This window comes from Balaenoptera borealis (assembly GCF_965194805.1).
Source record: "Balaenoptera borealis genome assembly, chromosome: 3".
Taxonomy (NCBI): domain Eukaryota; kingdom Metazoa; phylum Chordata; class Mammalia; order Artiodactyla; family Balaenopteridae; genus Balaenoptera; species Balaenoptera borealis.
In genome coordinates, this window is record NC_138866.1 from 43,687,582 (window position 1) to 43,704,030 (window position 16,449).

Sequence of the window (16,449 nt, forward strand, 5' to 3'; positions counted from 1 at the left end):
GACTGTGACCCCCATGGTTTTTGTGCTCACAGGGTACGAGGACCACATGCGTGATTTGGAGAACCAGGAATCTAATTTGAATACTTGGTCCTGGAGGTGTCAGGTTTTCAGCCTGTTTTTTGGATATACTAAATAAAGGCTTAGCGATACAGATTCAAAATTGTCATTTGCTTTTCTGCTTTTCGCTTTCTTTTGAACAAGGGCCTCTGCTGCCTTACATTAAATGTAAAATGTCATAGAATTTGTGTTTTCTGTACTTCTTCTGTGCAATATCACCACATAGGATATATGACCAATACAGAAGCCTGTTTGATCGCTTTTCTGGGGATGGGACAGAGAACTGGGATTCAGCAGAAACTTTGGTTAAATAGCAGTAACCACTAAACAATAAAATGGTTGCTTATGAAAGGTTTTGTTTGTTTGCTTGTTTGTTGTTGTCATTTTAAGAATGGCTCTAGGAAATCTCTTTAATTGAGGCACATAATAATTTGTGTGTATACTCAGTAGAACCTGACCTCAAGGGAAACTTCATGTCATACAGAAATCAAAGAGGAAATGTTCAAAGATTCTTCAGTTGGAAACAGGAGGTAATTTTATTACTACCTCAGGAGAATTTGAAATTCTTCAATAAATCTTATATCCAAAACACCATCAGCATTGATAGGTAAGATTCATTCTTAGGAAAATGCAGTTCTTGCAAGTTTTTAGACGTGATTCCCAAAACATCCAGAAGTCAGGCTTCTGTACTCATTTTAAACACATTTCGGCCTTTATTCATAAACACATTCTCACTGATTCCGAGGTTTCCTTCATGTTTAGTAATGTGGGAGACACAGGTGATTTAAAGCACAGGATCAGACCCAAAAGGAAGGATAGGAATTTAAAATTAGGCGTGAAAGTTTGGGGTCTATAGTAATATTCTAAAAGGCAAAGTAAGAAGTTCTTTGTTTGAATGGTAACTCCACTGATGATTTTTTTGCATATGACTTTGATCAAATTGCTTATCTCTGTTAGTGTTTTGTTGCATTAGTCAGCTGTAGTGTTCAAAGAGGTGCTGTGACGATTAACAATAATTACTTATAAATAATTAATTTTGGTATAATGTTCTAATAATTTAAAATAGTCTTTTAAAGAACCTCTTTAACTTAAACTTCATAAATTATTTTATATGTTAAAATGTAGAATGATTTAAAAGTAATTGTATACAGAGTAAATTATCATAAACATTGAGAACTGTAGAGATATAACTCTTGGTTAGATTTCATGAGGTATGAATAGACCTGGACATTTGGAAGAAGCATTTGTATTATATTTAAGTTGATTTCTTGAGAGGAAAGTTAACTTTATTCTACACTACTCTAAAACTATTTAAAAATCAGTAAGTATGATTTTTGTCTGTACTAACATTTTTTTTTCCAAGACTCTGCAAATTGTGAATTTAGCAAGACATGAATGTAGGACCAGTATCCTCAGAAGATAACGATATCATACAAAGATGTGACAAGCAGCTCAAGAGCCAAAACTGTTGGTTTTTATTTGAAGCAAATGTATATGTGAAACATAATCATCAGAAATCCTTTTGTAATGGGTTAGGTCAAGAAAAGAGAGTAAAAAAATTTTTAAACATAAACTTAAATTTCCAAAAATATATAACACCTTTATAAGGTTTCATAGGGAAACATAATTTGAGAAATTTCTCTATCATGGTAAATTACCTAAATAAATATTCAGACAAATGAATGTAAGAACATTTGTAATTTATGGCAGAGGACACAGACATTTAAAACAATAGAAGTTACACTCAAATTAGGGTTCTCAAGTGTAGGCTTTCACATTTTTACAAAAGCATATATCATTTGTCAGTAATAAAATCAGCAGATTACAGATCGAAACGAAGGAGCATAGACAGTTCGATTTACTCCAGGCCCAATACACTTACTTCCTACTGTTGTGTTGGCCTTTTTTCCCTTCCTTCAAATACTCAAAACTCTCAGTCAGTTTTAATTAGGCCAATTGGAAACATCATTAAACTTTGCCATTAGCGTGTGTGAGAACCTCAGCACCTTCATTTGCCTTAGGGGCCTTTTGAATTACACCTTTGCCCAAGGGACAAGCCCTTCCTGGCTAAGACCAATTCCTGGGTGCCTTTTGAAAGGCACCCTGAATTGAGGGCGCAGCAGCAGATTCTGTGAGGGGTCCCGAACAGATTGTGTAACTGTTGCACAACCAATGTGTACACGTGTGTCACTAATTTAATTTTAATTTTACTGTATGCATTTGTATAAGATCCTGCAGCTGTCATGTGCTCATCATCTGTCACTGAACTATCACTAAGCCATGCTGGGCTAAGACAGGATTATAAACGATGAACTGCCATGTGCTCTAAATCTTCTTATTTGCCTAGCCTGGAAGGTATGCCCTGTAAAATTTGATTGGCAGTGTGCTCTATGCTGGCCATTGACTTTTGAAGGCCTTTTTGATTGGTTCTTTGAGCTGCTCTCAGTAGATGTATTGACCATCACCTGCTGATTCCTGCACGTGCCTGACCTCCAACCTTCACCTCTCATCTTTTCCTCACTTGTTTGGTTACCAGCTCAGAGGCTGCAAAACAGGCCCTGTCGCTCTGGTGGCACGTGCACTATATAGGGCATATGGCTGACTGGTTGTATGCAGAAGAGGATAACTGAAGCCAAGCAGCCCCAGCACTGTTATTACGGCAGATGGGGGAAGCGTGGCATTTAATATTTAGACAGATGCCACCTCCTTATTCCACCTGTCTGGAAGTTGGACATTGTACAGAATGAACGGTCTGCCTAATGATGAAGGAAACAAAGGGCACATTTATGAAGCTTAGCAGAGCAGAGTATTTACTGAGCATGTACAATGTAATTGTTGACCATAACAATAAACGTAAACTGCTACTGGTCAGGGCGGCTGGTAGATGCATGCAATTACAGTAGGAGCAGGGAGTCGCTACATTTTACCAGCTGTTTTGGTTTCTTTAATTTTGGTGACTGGGGGCAATAGATAGGACTCAAAATTTGTGATGAATGCCTGATAGAATCAGATTTTCTCAAATGATAGTCCATGCCCCTTTCTTGTTAAAATCCTCAGAACAAGTGTCCTTTCCTCTCTGTTTTGCATGGTTCTTCCAAATTCAGTCCTTAATTTTCTGGTCTATGAATGAATGGTTTCTAACCAAGCAGAAAATGAAGAAGTTATCTTTGTAACTGCTACTGTTTTGATGTGTTTGGCTTCAAAGTGAATATATATTTTTCCTTTAAATTCAAAATACTGACATTGCTGAAGCATAGTGATTTATAGATTTAGTTAGAAATGAAAAATAAGTGTACATTCTTCGAGGGTGTCGATTTTTCCTGGTAGATCATTCAGGGTGGTCTTTTGTACATTTTAATTTGTAAATTGTTTTATCCCTTTCTTACAGATTTTTTTGTCAGTACTAGTCTTTATTTATGTGTAAGGCCGCCTCACATTTATCAGTGATCAGCAAGTGAGAATAAGTATGTACAGTTTATGAATTTCCTATAGACTTCTCGCAAGAGTAGAAGTTGACTAGCTTGTTAAGAATCGAAATACTCCTTGATTTAATGCATCTAGTATTTATTTGTTATATAACTATAGGCATAGATGGAAGGTTTCTTTCATACGGAAACAGTAAATAGAATCCTCCAAGCCAAGAAAGTTGAAGGCAATAATTTACATAGAGTAATCAATGATTGAACTTTTTCTGAAGCACAGAACATCATTTCTGTTTTAGAATTGGCCTGTGTGTTAAGACAAAACCTTAGTTTAAAAGATTCCTCCATATCTATTATCAGGAGCATTGCTGATCTGAAAAACCCAGAATTATTATTTTTAGGGGAAGCCACCAATTAACGACCTTAGTTGAATAAATAACTAAAAAGCACTTGAAGACAGGGAACTTTTTCATCCTGGTCTAATTTTTTTCGAAGCATTCTTTTTTGGTTCATTTTTCTTCAGTGATTATTTTACATTCAAGCCCCATCTGACGAAAGGCATATGGAAGGGAAGGGAGGTCATTCCTAATTGAACAACCTAGGACTTGTGAGGTTAATTACAGATATTAACGCTGCAGTTCTTCAGCTTCTTGCCCTCAAGAAGCCTCTAGCTTCCAAATGACCTGGCTCCAACAAAGAGACTCTTCTTTAGCCCATTAACTAATTGATAAAAATGTGAGTGTTTAGAATGAGTCTAATTAAATCACGGGAGCCTTACAATTACTAGTCCATTTGGTAGCTGTTGGGAGATGGGTAACCTCAGCTGGCATTGTAGGGGAATAAAAGATAAAAATAAAAGAGAGCTTAACCAAGATCATTTTGAAAGCTGTTCATTTGAAGACAAAGTACACATTTGCCTGAAACGTCTACATTTCCTACTTCAAATGCATTCCCTTTCTAGGGTAGCACAATCTCTGAAAAAGAAAATAATGTCTTTTTTTCTTCTTCTTTAAGAGCGGGCATGCTCCACTTTGTCTAATAAAGTTACATGAGTGGCTGGGGAATTTTTTCTGCATTAGCATTAAGCTAAATTCCTTTAGAGCTTGGAACATTGAAGTTTGTCCATTGAGCTTTGTTTAAGGGCCGGCAAATGTCTTGAATAATAGAGATTTTAAAACCCAGAGTGGGCTCTGGGACATCTTACTTTGTCTGGAGTCTGTTTCTAACTCACTGTTACTGCAGCAGCCCTGATTCATGGCCTTTCTTGAGGGCTGCAAGGCTGGAGCCTGCCTGGGCCCTGGGTGGGGGATAAGAACCACTGACTGAACAGTGGCAGGTACAGCACTGCACGTACAGCGAACCAGCCATGCAGCTCAGATGGTGACTTTTTGTCCCCAGCTGAGAGACGTTTGGAGACTCCTTAGTGGGGGGTAACACAAGGATAATGTGATACTTCTCACCAAAGTTTTTAAAGCAATCTGTTAATCCAAGAGTCAAAGGATTTAAAAGGGGGAAACATAATCTCTAAAGATCTACTGAATATTTTTCTCTATTATTAAAAAAATACTCTATAGTTAAAAAGCTAATTTATCCTGATGTATCAGCTAATCTAGGCAGACTCTGTTGAAACAGGTAAGATAATGGACAGGAGAGAAACTAGATGAGGGTCCTCTATCTTTTCTAGTGACTTTGTAGTAGGTGGTCATAAAAATAAAACTGTGGCTTCTTGAGTAAGAATGAATACTCCTATACTTAATCAGGTGTTCATGTCTTCACTATTAGCTCTGAGAGGTGGTTACTTGTTACTGTTGGAAGCATTCAGATAGTGACTAAGCAACAGTTATTTTCAAAGTTTTTGTGATGTCAAATGGATGGAGATACATACCAGCATAAGTCAATTCTCCTTAGGCACATTCATTGCCAGAGACGTTACTATTGATGAACAGTAGGCTGGCTCATCCTTACACTCTACATTAATATAAACCCAAGCAAAAAGTGTTAAAAGGACATTTCACTTTTTAATCATTTACTCCTAGTCTCCAAGAGGAAGTATTTCCTTTCTGATTATCCTATCATTCAACTCATGCTAATTAATGAGTGTAACAGAACTTTAGCAGACAGTTTGGTTGCAGGTGTATTCAGACCAAGGGAGATTTAATTACTTGCTAATTGCCTGGTGTCCAAGGTAACATAATATTATAGTTGCAAATGCTGTGGTATTAATCCATCTTAAAGAAGTGCAGTGTGGCTCAGTCTCTGCATTCAGAGACTCCTGGAGGATGCAGCTGGCATTGCTACACGTGTATCGAGGATAAGGGATCTTGTCTTTTGTATTTGTGACTAAATACCCAGTGTCTGGCCTAGGGCAGAACACATAGTAGACACTCAGTAAGCATTTACTGAGTGAGTGAATGTGAATGAAAGTAAGCCAACAAAAAAGTGCACTATGAATTATCTGAGCACAGGAAGGAAGGCTGTAACTTAGGACGTTAAAAACAAAACAGAAGAAAAAAAGAAACTAACATTTTCTAAGTACCTTCTGCAAGCCAAGTACTCTAATTTACCTACATTGTCTCATTTTATCTTAGCAGGTTAATGTAATAATTAAGACTATGAACCTTGGATGAAAAGCTCTGGGTTCAAATCACAGTTCTACCTCTTACTAGTTCTAGGTCCTTGGCCAGTTCATCTAAAAGCCTCAGTTTTCTCATCTATAAAATAGAGGGTGTGGGAATAATGTTTAACTCAAGGAATTGTTGTAAGGGTTAAACAAGATATATAAAATGTCTAGCATATATATTTGCCATCTTACAGAATGGATAATTGAGACTCAGAGAGGCTAAATCATTTGCCCAAATTGACAGAACTGGCAAGGGGCAAACAGAGCAGCCTGACTCCAAATCCCATGCTTTTTCCATTGCATCCGACTACTCAAAGGAGATCTGTTATCTGAGTACTTGTGGCTTGATGTCACTGATTCTATGGTGAATCAGACCCTAAAACAATCCCCTAAAAGTAAGCTGGGTAGTTTTGAAAGCCAGCATGTAGCATGGCAATGATGAATCTCCACCTATGTTATGGATGTGGTTTACCAGCATTGAAATGCTGCTTTCTGTCTCACCCTGATCCTGGGGTTGACACATGGAAAGACTGTGTAATAAAACCATCAGGAAAGTGCTGCACAGTTACCTAAAATCGAGTAGCCAAAAATCAGATCAACAAAAGAAAAAAAATGTAAGGGCACACTGAACTACAAATCAAACTTTTGAGCTTATATTAGATGAATGGGAGATTGCACCTTCTAAGAGGCCATCTTAAGCAGTGAACTGGATTTTTTGGCCAAAAGTTATCAAGTATTTTGGGCCCAACTTCAGGTCAGTCTGTGTTTGTTGCAAAGAAAATACATAAGTGTTGACTTGTTAATCTGATCGGCCATACCCAGAACCTTCTGATGCCGTCTTTGATTAAAGGGCAATGGCTTCTTTAGCTTGTGGGATGAATGCTTGGGAGTAAAAACATATGGATTTTTCTAGTTGCTATTTCTGACTTTGGCTGTGCATAGCACCATGAACTGAAATTGATCACATTCATCTGTCCTTTCAGAGCTAAATATGCAAGGAAGTCAATTTTGCGATCTTCTCAACGTCTGTGGCTGAGGTTCATAGTTCCCTGGACACGGATTTTGGCCCCTCCCCTGCCAGCCACATTCAGACCATGTGAATGTCTCAGGGTGACTCATCCTGCTGGAAAGTCATCTTAAAGAACATGATGGACGATCAGGTATAGAGCCTTGTCCCTCACCCTCACCAGCATCCAGGATATTGCTCTTTTACCTTCCTTCTCGTTTTTCCAGTCCCCTTGCACTTTCCTTCCTAACAAAACCTGATGCCAGCCACTAACATTAATAACTAATGTTGACTTTCCCCAGGGATCTCTGCCTTATAAGCCGTGGGGCAGAGACTGCCCGCTGTTCACTAAATATTTGTTTCATCTTCTTTCGTGGTACCCAGCTAGTCTACATTTCCTAGATTTCCTTGCAGTTATGTGTGACCATGTGACTGAGGTCTAGACCATGTGAATGACATGGTCCTCCATGCCCCTCCTTGCTTCTACCCCATTCTGGCTGATTGGGATGGAGAATGATCAAGTTAACTTTGGAAGTCATGTGTAAAGATGATAGGACCTCTGTCAGCCTGGGTCCCTTAATGGCCATGTAGAATAGCTCTATCATCTCTGACCTAACGCATGCCTGGAGTGTCTCTAAAAAAAGAAGGAAATGTGGTGCTTACTTGCTACAGGGGCAAGTAATGCTCTAACTAGTACAATCTGGGTCTCTAGTGTGGAATAAAGGGCATGAGCCAGTGTAAAAGGAACACCAGGAACCACCAAACAGATGGTGGGAATATTGAGGGCTAGGATTGTCTTCCATTCTGCCTTTCCTACCATAGAGGTGACATCCCTCCCTACACAGGTCCCTGGATTTTGATGATATTTGGGAGCAATTAAAATAATGCTGTTCCCCCAGAGCCTGTTAATTTGTGAGGTCGGCTTCATTTGTGGAAGGGCCCACCCGATGGAGAGTCTCAATGCTAAGTCAAGCCACTGGACTAAAGGACACTGCTCTCCCCAGTTCAGGTAGCAATGTGGGACAGTTTTAGGAAAGTCATTAAGCATCCTGATTTTTCTGCTTTTGGGTTTTTTTTGTCATCTAGATGTAATGTGGTCACCCTTTTCTCTATGCTCAAACCACAGAAGAAGGCCACCCACATTATCTGTCGGAAGAGAAATATTTCTCAGCAAGGCTCACTAGTCTGCTCATTCCTAACGCATTGTCACCAGTTAGCCATCTGGGGAGGGAGGGCTTGGTTTTAATTTTGTCAGAATCAATAGAACGCTTATCTTACTGATTCGTTGTTGAGAAATTTATGTGAGTCCATGAATTACCTCGAAGGACAATGAACCAATGAATTTTGACTTGGGAAAGTGTCACATAAACAGCTCCTGTTTGTAAAGGCAGACGTTTTTAGATTATAGAGCCCATTCTTACATCAGCTACTGTAAATTTCAGGATTTGCATCTCGCTCCTCAAAGGGACAAATCCATATATGTCCTTTCTCAGTCTTATGCAAACTCCCTTCTCAGACTCTGCAGTGTTATCAAGGAACTCAACTTTGGTGTGATTAATATTTCTCATCACGCTTTTTGAGAGAGGTTAGAGGCTTTCAATCCTTATCAAAGGCAATGAGAGAGCATCAGTGTGAGGGAAACAAAAAGCCAAAGGCAGCTATTGGATCAGAATCTGAAAGTCTAACAAATGCCTCAGACTTGACTAAATCCCCACTAATAAGCACATTCTGTATCACAGCAAAGTTGAGGAGCATAATCTGAAACCATAAAGGGAAGCATCAGGCAATTGGGCAGTATAGGAAGATAATTATCTGCCTAAACCCCCAGCCATCGTCTGTGCGCCAAGGCGCACCATATGCACTGTACATTGATTATGATAGTAAAGGGATTACAATTCATCTTGGGCATTTTGTAAATTACTCAGATCCAACAGATGGGAAATTGGCAGGTCCCATCAAATAGAAAATTCAACATTAACTCAAGTGGGCTGATAAAAATAATCATAAACCATTTAGAATATCCTTCAATCACAAAGCTCAGTGATTAAAATCAAACACCTCTCAGCTCCCATCCAGTGGTCATTTCATGGTATGCTAAGTCTACAGGATGTTTTGCCCCTAAAGTTCAGAGGTTATAACTTCAATTTACATAGACTGAGGCTGTGACACTGTATAGGATTAAAAAGCCTTTTGAAGTCTGTCCCTAAAGAACATTTAGCCAGGCAACATCTCAATAGGACAAGTATTTTTCAAAATGATTGACTTCACACTGCTTGAGGGCTGGTAGATTAGATCAGTCAACAGAACTAACTATATGACTGCATGGATAGATGGATAGAAAGATGACAATGTCTATACATTAGGTTGGAGGCTTTCCAAAAGGAGGTGCCAATGACTGACACTTGCTCTTTTGTTGCTGAGAGATGGGGAGAAGATTGGATGTGAATAGGTACCTTCGTAAAGGTGAAGATGGCAGATGAATAGCAAGTTTCTTCAGAGCAGGGCAATGCCTGGGAAAATGGGTAGGATAGTATCAGGGTCATGAGCAAGCAGTGCACCCCAAGAGCTGGTGGTAGAATCCCAAAGTTGTGTTTTTTATAGACAGGACAATATGATATGCAGTATGAGTCTGAAATGACCCAACTGCATTACTTCAAGGGCACTACTAGTCTTTTTATTAACTCTGGGGGCGGGGAGGTTCTGTGGGGCCAGTGGTCTACTCGGGAGCATTTGACTACTTAAGTGGTCCATGAACTGGGGGAGAAAAAAACAAGAAAGGAAACCTTCTAACTGGGTTATTATTTAATATTCGGTCCTGTTCCCTCTTATACCAAACTTGCTGACTCAGAGCCATGATTACAAAGGTTTGTGAAGACACAATACCATTCTGTCACTTGGAGTTTTATTTTTAATTAAAGTAAATTAAAACAACTTTTAGAAATTCTTGAGATGATCATGGGCATTACCAAAATCTGAGTCAGGAATGATGGCTCCAGGGACTTACCCTCTCCAAGTATGCTTAGCCCTTCCAAAGAGTTCAGTTTATCTTTTCATCTTTTGCTGGACATTTCTGCCCAGCGAAAAGGAACTTAACAATGAAAAAAGCGCAGCTGAGAGTCACATTTTTCACTTGTACTGGAAACTCAGAGACATCTCTGTGCATCTCTCTTTTGAAATTGGGGTGCTTATTGTTTGTGGGAAGTTTCTGAGGCCTACCTATGTCACCAGAATATTCAGTCAAGATGGAACCAAGTTTTCTCATGGAAGATATTTTAGAGCATTTTTGTTTCCATGTGTTCAGCTGGACCTGTGCCTTTCTCTCACCCCAAATTGCTTCCTGGAGTAACTTGAGCATTGGGGAAGAATAGGAACTAAAAATTATATGCTGTGAACCTCTCCCAGGAGAAAACATCGTGCTGATTTTATACAGGCCAAAAGCTCAGGTGTATTTATGTGGATTTTCTCAATTGGTGACTTGAACCTTTTTGCATTTGGCACTTATTAGGGGCTCTCCAGGGGCCTCCTGCTTCACGGAACCTTCTCCCTCCAAGACATTGCAGTCGAGTCAGAAGGCAAAACAGACACACAAAGTAAGCAATTAGAGAACAGGGAAGTGTCAAATTGTGCAGAGCCGCTGCTGGAAGTAAAATACTGTTGTTTGGAAGAGGAAATACTTTCCTGGGGTGTGTGTGTGAGGGGGGTATTAATGGACTTACCTGAGGACATGTTGAATCTAAGGAGATGAGGCTTTTTCCAGGTACAGACATCTGGAAAGAGTTGTTAATCTAGAATCAGAAACTGGGTGAGTGTTCAGGACTGGAGAAGTATATAGGTTTCCAATTTTTGTGTAGGATGATATGAAGAAAATAAGAATAAATAAGTTCTAAAGGATTTAAATTTAGAAAGACACAAGCAGAGGATTAAGGAGTATCCTCAGTCAGAGGGCCAGGAGGAGGAAGAACTAGGGAAAGTCATATTACAGAAACCAAAGTCGTGTTTGAAGGAGAGAGAAGTCTTCAGCGTCACCAGCTGCAGAGAGGTGAAACAAGGTAGGGAAACGGCACCTGACATTCTCTAGGGCAGGGGTCTGGACATGGTTCAGTGATTCTGAGTTACTCGTAGGTAAGAGGACTGGCCACGTGGGAAATCTTGTAACTTCACAGACTCAGTTTACCGACCTTAAAAACTTAGACACACCCTACCTGGGATCCAGAGGAGTCTAAATTAATGAATTTGTACAGATCCCAAGATGTAAGGCATTGAATGGAATGAGGGAGTCTTCTTTTTTTTTAATAACTTTATTTATTTATTTATTTATTTATTTTGACTGCCTTGGGCCTTTGTTGCTGCTCACGGGCTTTCTCTAGTTGCGGCGAGCGGGGACTACTCTTTGTTGTGGTGCACAGGCTTCTCATTGCAGTGGCTTCTCTTGTTGCAGCGCACGGGCTCTAGGCACGCAGGCTTCAGTAGTTGTGGCACGCGGGCTCAGTAGTTGTGGCTCGTGGGCTCTAGAGCACAGGCTCAGTAGTTGTGGCGCACGGGCTTAGTTGCTCTTCCCGGCCCAGGGCTCGAACCCGTGTCCCCTGCATTGGCAGGTGGATTCTTAACCACTGCACCACGAGGGAAGTCCGAGGGAGTCTTCTTATAAACAACAAGCCTATACTGCAAATTTGAATATGTTATGCACTCTCATTTTGCAAGGATTTTAAATGTTCATCGGTAGTCCTAGGGGATATAAGGATGCTCAGAGGGGAAATAAGAAGTGAGTGCCACACTTCAGAGGCTGGCCTTCTAACCCAGGCAGGGTCAATTGGCAAAGCCACATAACCGTTCAGAAAAATTATTATGTCATCTGCAAAGTACTGTAGGTATAATATCTACAAGCATTCTGAAAGAGCTGAAATATTGATGAGTGTATTAGAAATAATTAAAAGCTTCTGAACCAAAGCACTTTTTAAAATTCCTTAAAATTTTAATTCACTCTGAAAAATAAAAGAGTATTAGGGTAGGTGGCAGGCAAACACTTTGCCAAAAGCTCATGTATTAGAATCTTAAAGTGTTTTATCCAGATTTTCTTACTTATCTATGCTTCAGGACAGAAGGATGACATATAACATGCACCAGATATGGCCCAGAGACGTTGATATGGCTTTCAAAGTAACACAGCCACAGTGAGCTGAGGATCTAACTCACCCTGTGTTCTTCCAACTCTGGTATACACACCACCTTAATTACAATCCTGACAAACATACCTCATCCTGTGCCTGATCCCTTAACAAATATTTGCTTATATAATGAATAGGAGCCCCAAATTGAAGTGGCCCAACCGTGGAAATAAATACAAAACAGCTGTCAGAGCTGCTGGTATAAATTCCAAAGGGTGGTCCCTCTTCAGGGTATATCTTCTAGAAGCCTCAGGGAAGGGGTGTTTTGGAAGTCTAAATGTGAAACATTCACAGTTTAGCATATTTTCCTCTCTGACTGCCAGAGAAGAACAAGAAGAGGCAAGTTGTAGGCTTAACTAATTAAAACATCGTCAGGATCAGCAAAGATCTGCAATGGGGTCCACGCTAATTAGGCACTGGGGCTGTGCCCTGACGGGGAGTACTCTGAAAGCAGCCCCTGCTCTTCAAACGGGCTTTGCCCTGACCAAGAGCATGCAGTGGGCATCACGCAGTTGCTCTGCGAATTCTTCGACTAGCCTTGACTTGATTGTGCCTTACAGATTTCTGTCACTAATAACAGCAACTTCCTTAATATGACTGCTGCCTCCATTTCTTTATTTGAAAATTATAACTGACCACTCGTCCCTCCCACCTTCAAAATTGTTTATGAAGAATTTTATGAAGAGTTCTTAAGTTTAAGTAAAAGAATCAGCAAGCAATTATTAACTGTCACTTGTGGGATATACAAAAGGGAAAGATAGGGATTTTACTCTTCAGGAATGTATAATTTATTTGGGAGGACAAAATGTGTATACAGATGGTCCCCGACTTACGATGGTTTGATTTACAATTTTTTGACATTACGATGGTGTGGAAGTGATACACGTTCAGCAGAAATTGTAGTTCAAATTTTGAACTTTGATCTTTTCCCGGCCTAGTAAAGTGTGGTCCAATCCTCCCTCGTGACCCTGGGCAGTGGCAGCCCCCAGTCAGCTGCATGATCACGAGGGAAAACAACCGATACACTTACAACCTTTCTGGATTCAAACAGCCATTCTGTTTTTCACTTTCAGTGCATTATTCAATAAACTACTTGAGATAGTCGACACTTTATTATAAAGTAGGCTTTTGTTAAACGATTTTGCCCAACTGTAGGCTAATGTAAGTGTTCTGAGCACGTTTAAAGTGGGCAAGGCTAAGCTAGGTAGGTTAGGTGTATTAAATGCATTTTTGACTTAACATTTATTGGGTTTATCGGGATGTAGCCCCATTGTAAGTCAAGGAAGATCTGTACTCAAAAAAATTAGCAGAAATGGTTGGCACAGTTTGATCAAGAGCTAGGCATTTTGGTTCTCGCTATAAATGTAATGGGGATTCAGAAAATGGTGGGACTAGCTAACATTCATTGAGGTTTGATTACTTGTAAAGTTGTACATGCAGTTAACTCCCAAAGCCACCCTGTGAGGTAGGTGCTATTTTATTGAGGGGAAAGTGGAATCTCTGAGAGGTTACGTGGCCGGCTGGTAATGAACAGACCCAGAGTTTCAGCCCAAGTCTCCTGGACTTCAGGACTCCTTGCTCTTGATCATGGCACGGTACTGGGTCCTTCATTCAGGGATCCAGGATTCAATTATCTCCACATTTGCCCTCCTCACTTCCCAGCCATTTGATTTCTGGATTGAGAAATATTTTCCTCACTGTATTTTTTGTTGCTGGCAGAAGGCAGTGGCAGGTTGAGAGTGGCTTAAGGAAACCTTAAGATACAGAGTGATTGGTCTTACCACTCCTCTTTTCAAAGCATCTCACGAAATTCAGCATTGTATGATGTTTATCAGTGACTATGACGAGGCAGCTTTTTCAGGTGAGTGAATTTCTGCACCCTGATGAATCTGTGCTTCATTACGGTGCTGAGAAGCACAGGATGCTTTGGAAGCAAAGGGAAAAGAGAACACGGCAACCTAATTGGTCACTACCATGAATCTATACTCAGGGGACAGATAGCACGACCAGAGGTAATAGCTTACACACATATTCTTGAGCTGTGCAATAGATGGAAAAGGGTCCCAGATGGATTGGGCAGGGGCTTAGTTCCAGGATTATGATGAGACAGTGGGTAATTATTGAGTGGCAGGGCCTCAGCCCTGATTAGTATCTGCAAGCTTGTTCCCCTCCTTCAGAGGAAAGCATTGATAAAGATAAACCATGCTGCTCCGTGTCCTTCCTGCAGCACAAAACAACACATTTCAATCTAACAGGATCAGGTCTCCACTTTGATCACAATCTGTTACCTCGATGTCTTTGCAAATTAATCAGTCCTGCTTGTTTAGCTCCAGTCAGTTTGTACTGCTAAATTAATAAATGTACCAGGAGTAACAGAACACATAATTAAATTCTACAGTTTAATCTCCACATAATAATTTTGATCTTAGTCTGGGGCCTCTGTTCTAGCCAGTAGAATGCAGAACAAGCACAACCTTCCCTGGGTGGTTTATACTAACAACCCCCCTACAGATGGACCCTATGACTGAAAATCAGAGAAGTCCTGCTAGAAAAATGCAGAAAACCAACGAAAAACCACGTGCTGGGCTTCAAGGCAGAAAAGGCAGGTGAACTAAGCAGCTGGGCTTCTGGGCTGTCTTTAAAATCGAAAGCCCCCTTTTGGCAAAATTATACAGACTTTCTTGTTTCAAAAACAAAGGATATATGTATGTCAAATGCAATGCCCTGGGAGACTGAAAACCAGCACCTCACTAACAGGCTGGGAGCTCTTCTGGAGAGAACTTGGAACCTTAGTGTGGGCTCTTTCCTAATGGTCTGATGTAACAGATTTGCTTTACTTGAAGGTCATCAAACTGATAACCCAGCTTGTGTGCTTTGACACCGAGGCAGATGTGAAGCTCATACAACATCTTGGGCCTGAGTTTTCCTGTAGGTCTTAAAGTTTTTTGTAGGTTTTTCATTGGGTACCTATTAGGAATGTGAAAATGTTTTTCATTTATTTTGTAAAAACTCATGTGTACTTTTTTTTTTTTAAATAGGGTCTCTCTAGCCCTTTCCCACTTCCAAATTATATAACTTACTGGATGTCATGCTCATGTGTACTATTAAAAGCTGGTCATTTTAATGTTAGTCGAACATGTGCAGAGAAAATTATTTGATACTCAGCTGAGGTGAATTGTTGCATTTGATTTGAGTTCCTGATCTTGGGTAGCATTATGCTGTCTTCATTTAAAGTTTATCGTGCTGGCTATATGCTGGCATCATTTCCTTGATTTCAAAAGCAATGGAGTCAGGGCAAGACAGTATCCGTTGCAAGAATACTGAGCTGGGAACTGGGAAATGTGAGTTCATGATTGGACTCGGCCACCACTGACTAATGACCTGGGCAGGGCACTTGACCTCTGTGGGTCTCAATTTTCTCATCTGAAAAATAAGGGGGTTGGACTAGATAATCTCTAAGAGACAAATTCTATGTGTCTGTGATTCCACTCACACTGAGTCAAATGGGAATTAAGGCAATTATGGGGATAATGCAAACTGAAGGGACACTTCTTTTTTTTTTTCCTTTCCATGATTGGGGTATTTCAGGCAAAACTGGTTGTTGAGTTTAGTTTTTAACCTGAATTATATAGATAATTGCCTTAGTTCTGCCACTTAATTGTGTGTCTGTCAGCATAGGCTTGATGTTTCTACCAGATAACCAATGATTAAAGTATTTGGTTAAATATTCAGCAGTGTGGAATTTTCATTCAGCCTTGCTAAAAAAAAGGGGGTGAGGGTGTGTGTGTGAGTGTGTGTGTTTGTGTGTGTATAGCCCAGGGGGTAGGGAAGGGATTATGCATAATTTGAAAGTGTGTAATATTTGGGTCACCAATGTTTTACCTAAAATGAATTGATTTCATTTCAAAAATAAGTTGGTCTTGTCACAAAAGATCTCCAACATAAATTAAACATGAGGAATGCAGCTGTGCAGTAAGATGTTAAAATACAGATGGTTTCTGGAAAAATAAAATGAGAAAGGCTTAAAGGAAAGGTTTTAACCTGAAATTAATTCAAGTATTATTTGCTTAAATACTCTGGCATGCATTTGTGTAAATGCACCATCTATTTTTATAAAAATGACTTTATTTTGGCATTCTGAATTATAGATTAGAAATGTCTGGTGGAGGGAGGAAGGAC

General features: G+C 39.9%; 2 long non-coding RNA genes across 2 annotated transcripts in view; both read left to right on the forward strand.

Annotated features, from left to right (window-relative positions):
- Positions 1-8,752, forward strand: part of LOC309626228 — a 44,756-nt gene extending 36,004 nt beyond the window's left edge. Inside the window, exon 2 of the long non-coding RNA XR_014243050.1 lies at positions 7,083-8,752. This is a non-coding gene — a long non-coding RNA (uncharacterized lncRNA). The remainder of the gene's footprint in view (positions 1-7,082) is intronic.
- The window catches only part of LOC309626221, a 397,593-nt gene that overhangs the window by 346,979 nt on the left and 34,165 nt on the right, over positions 1-16,449 (forward strand). The gene's annotated exons all lie outside the window — the stretch shown is intronic.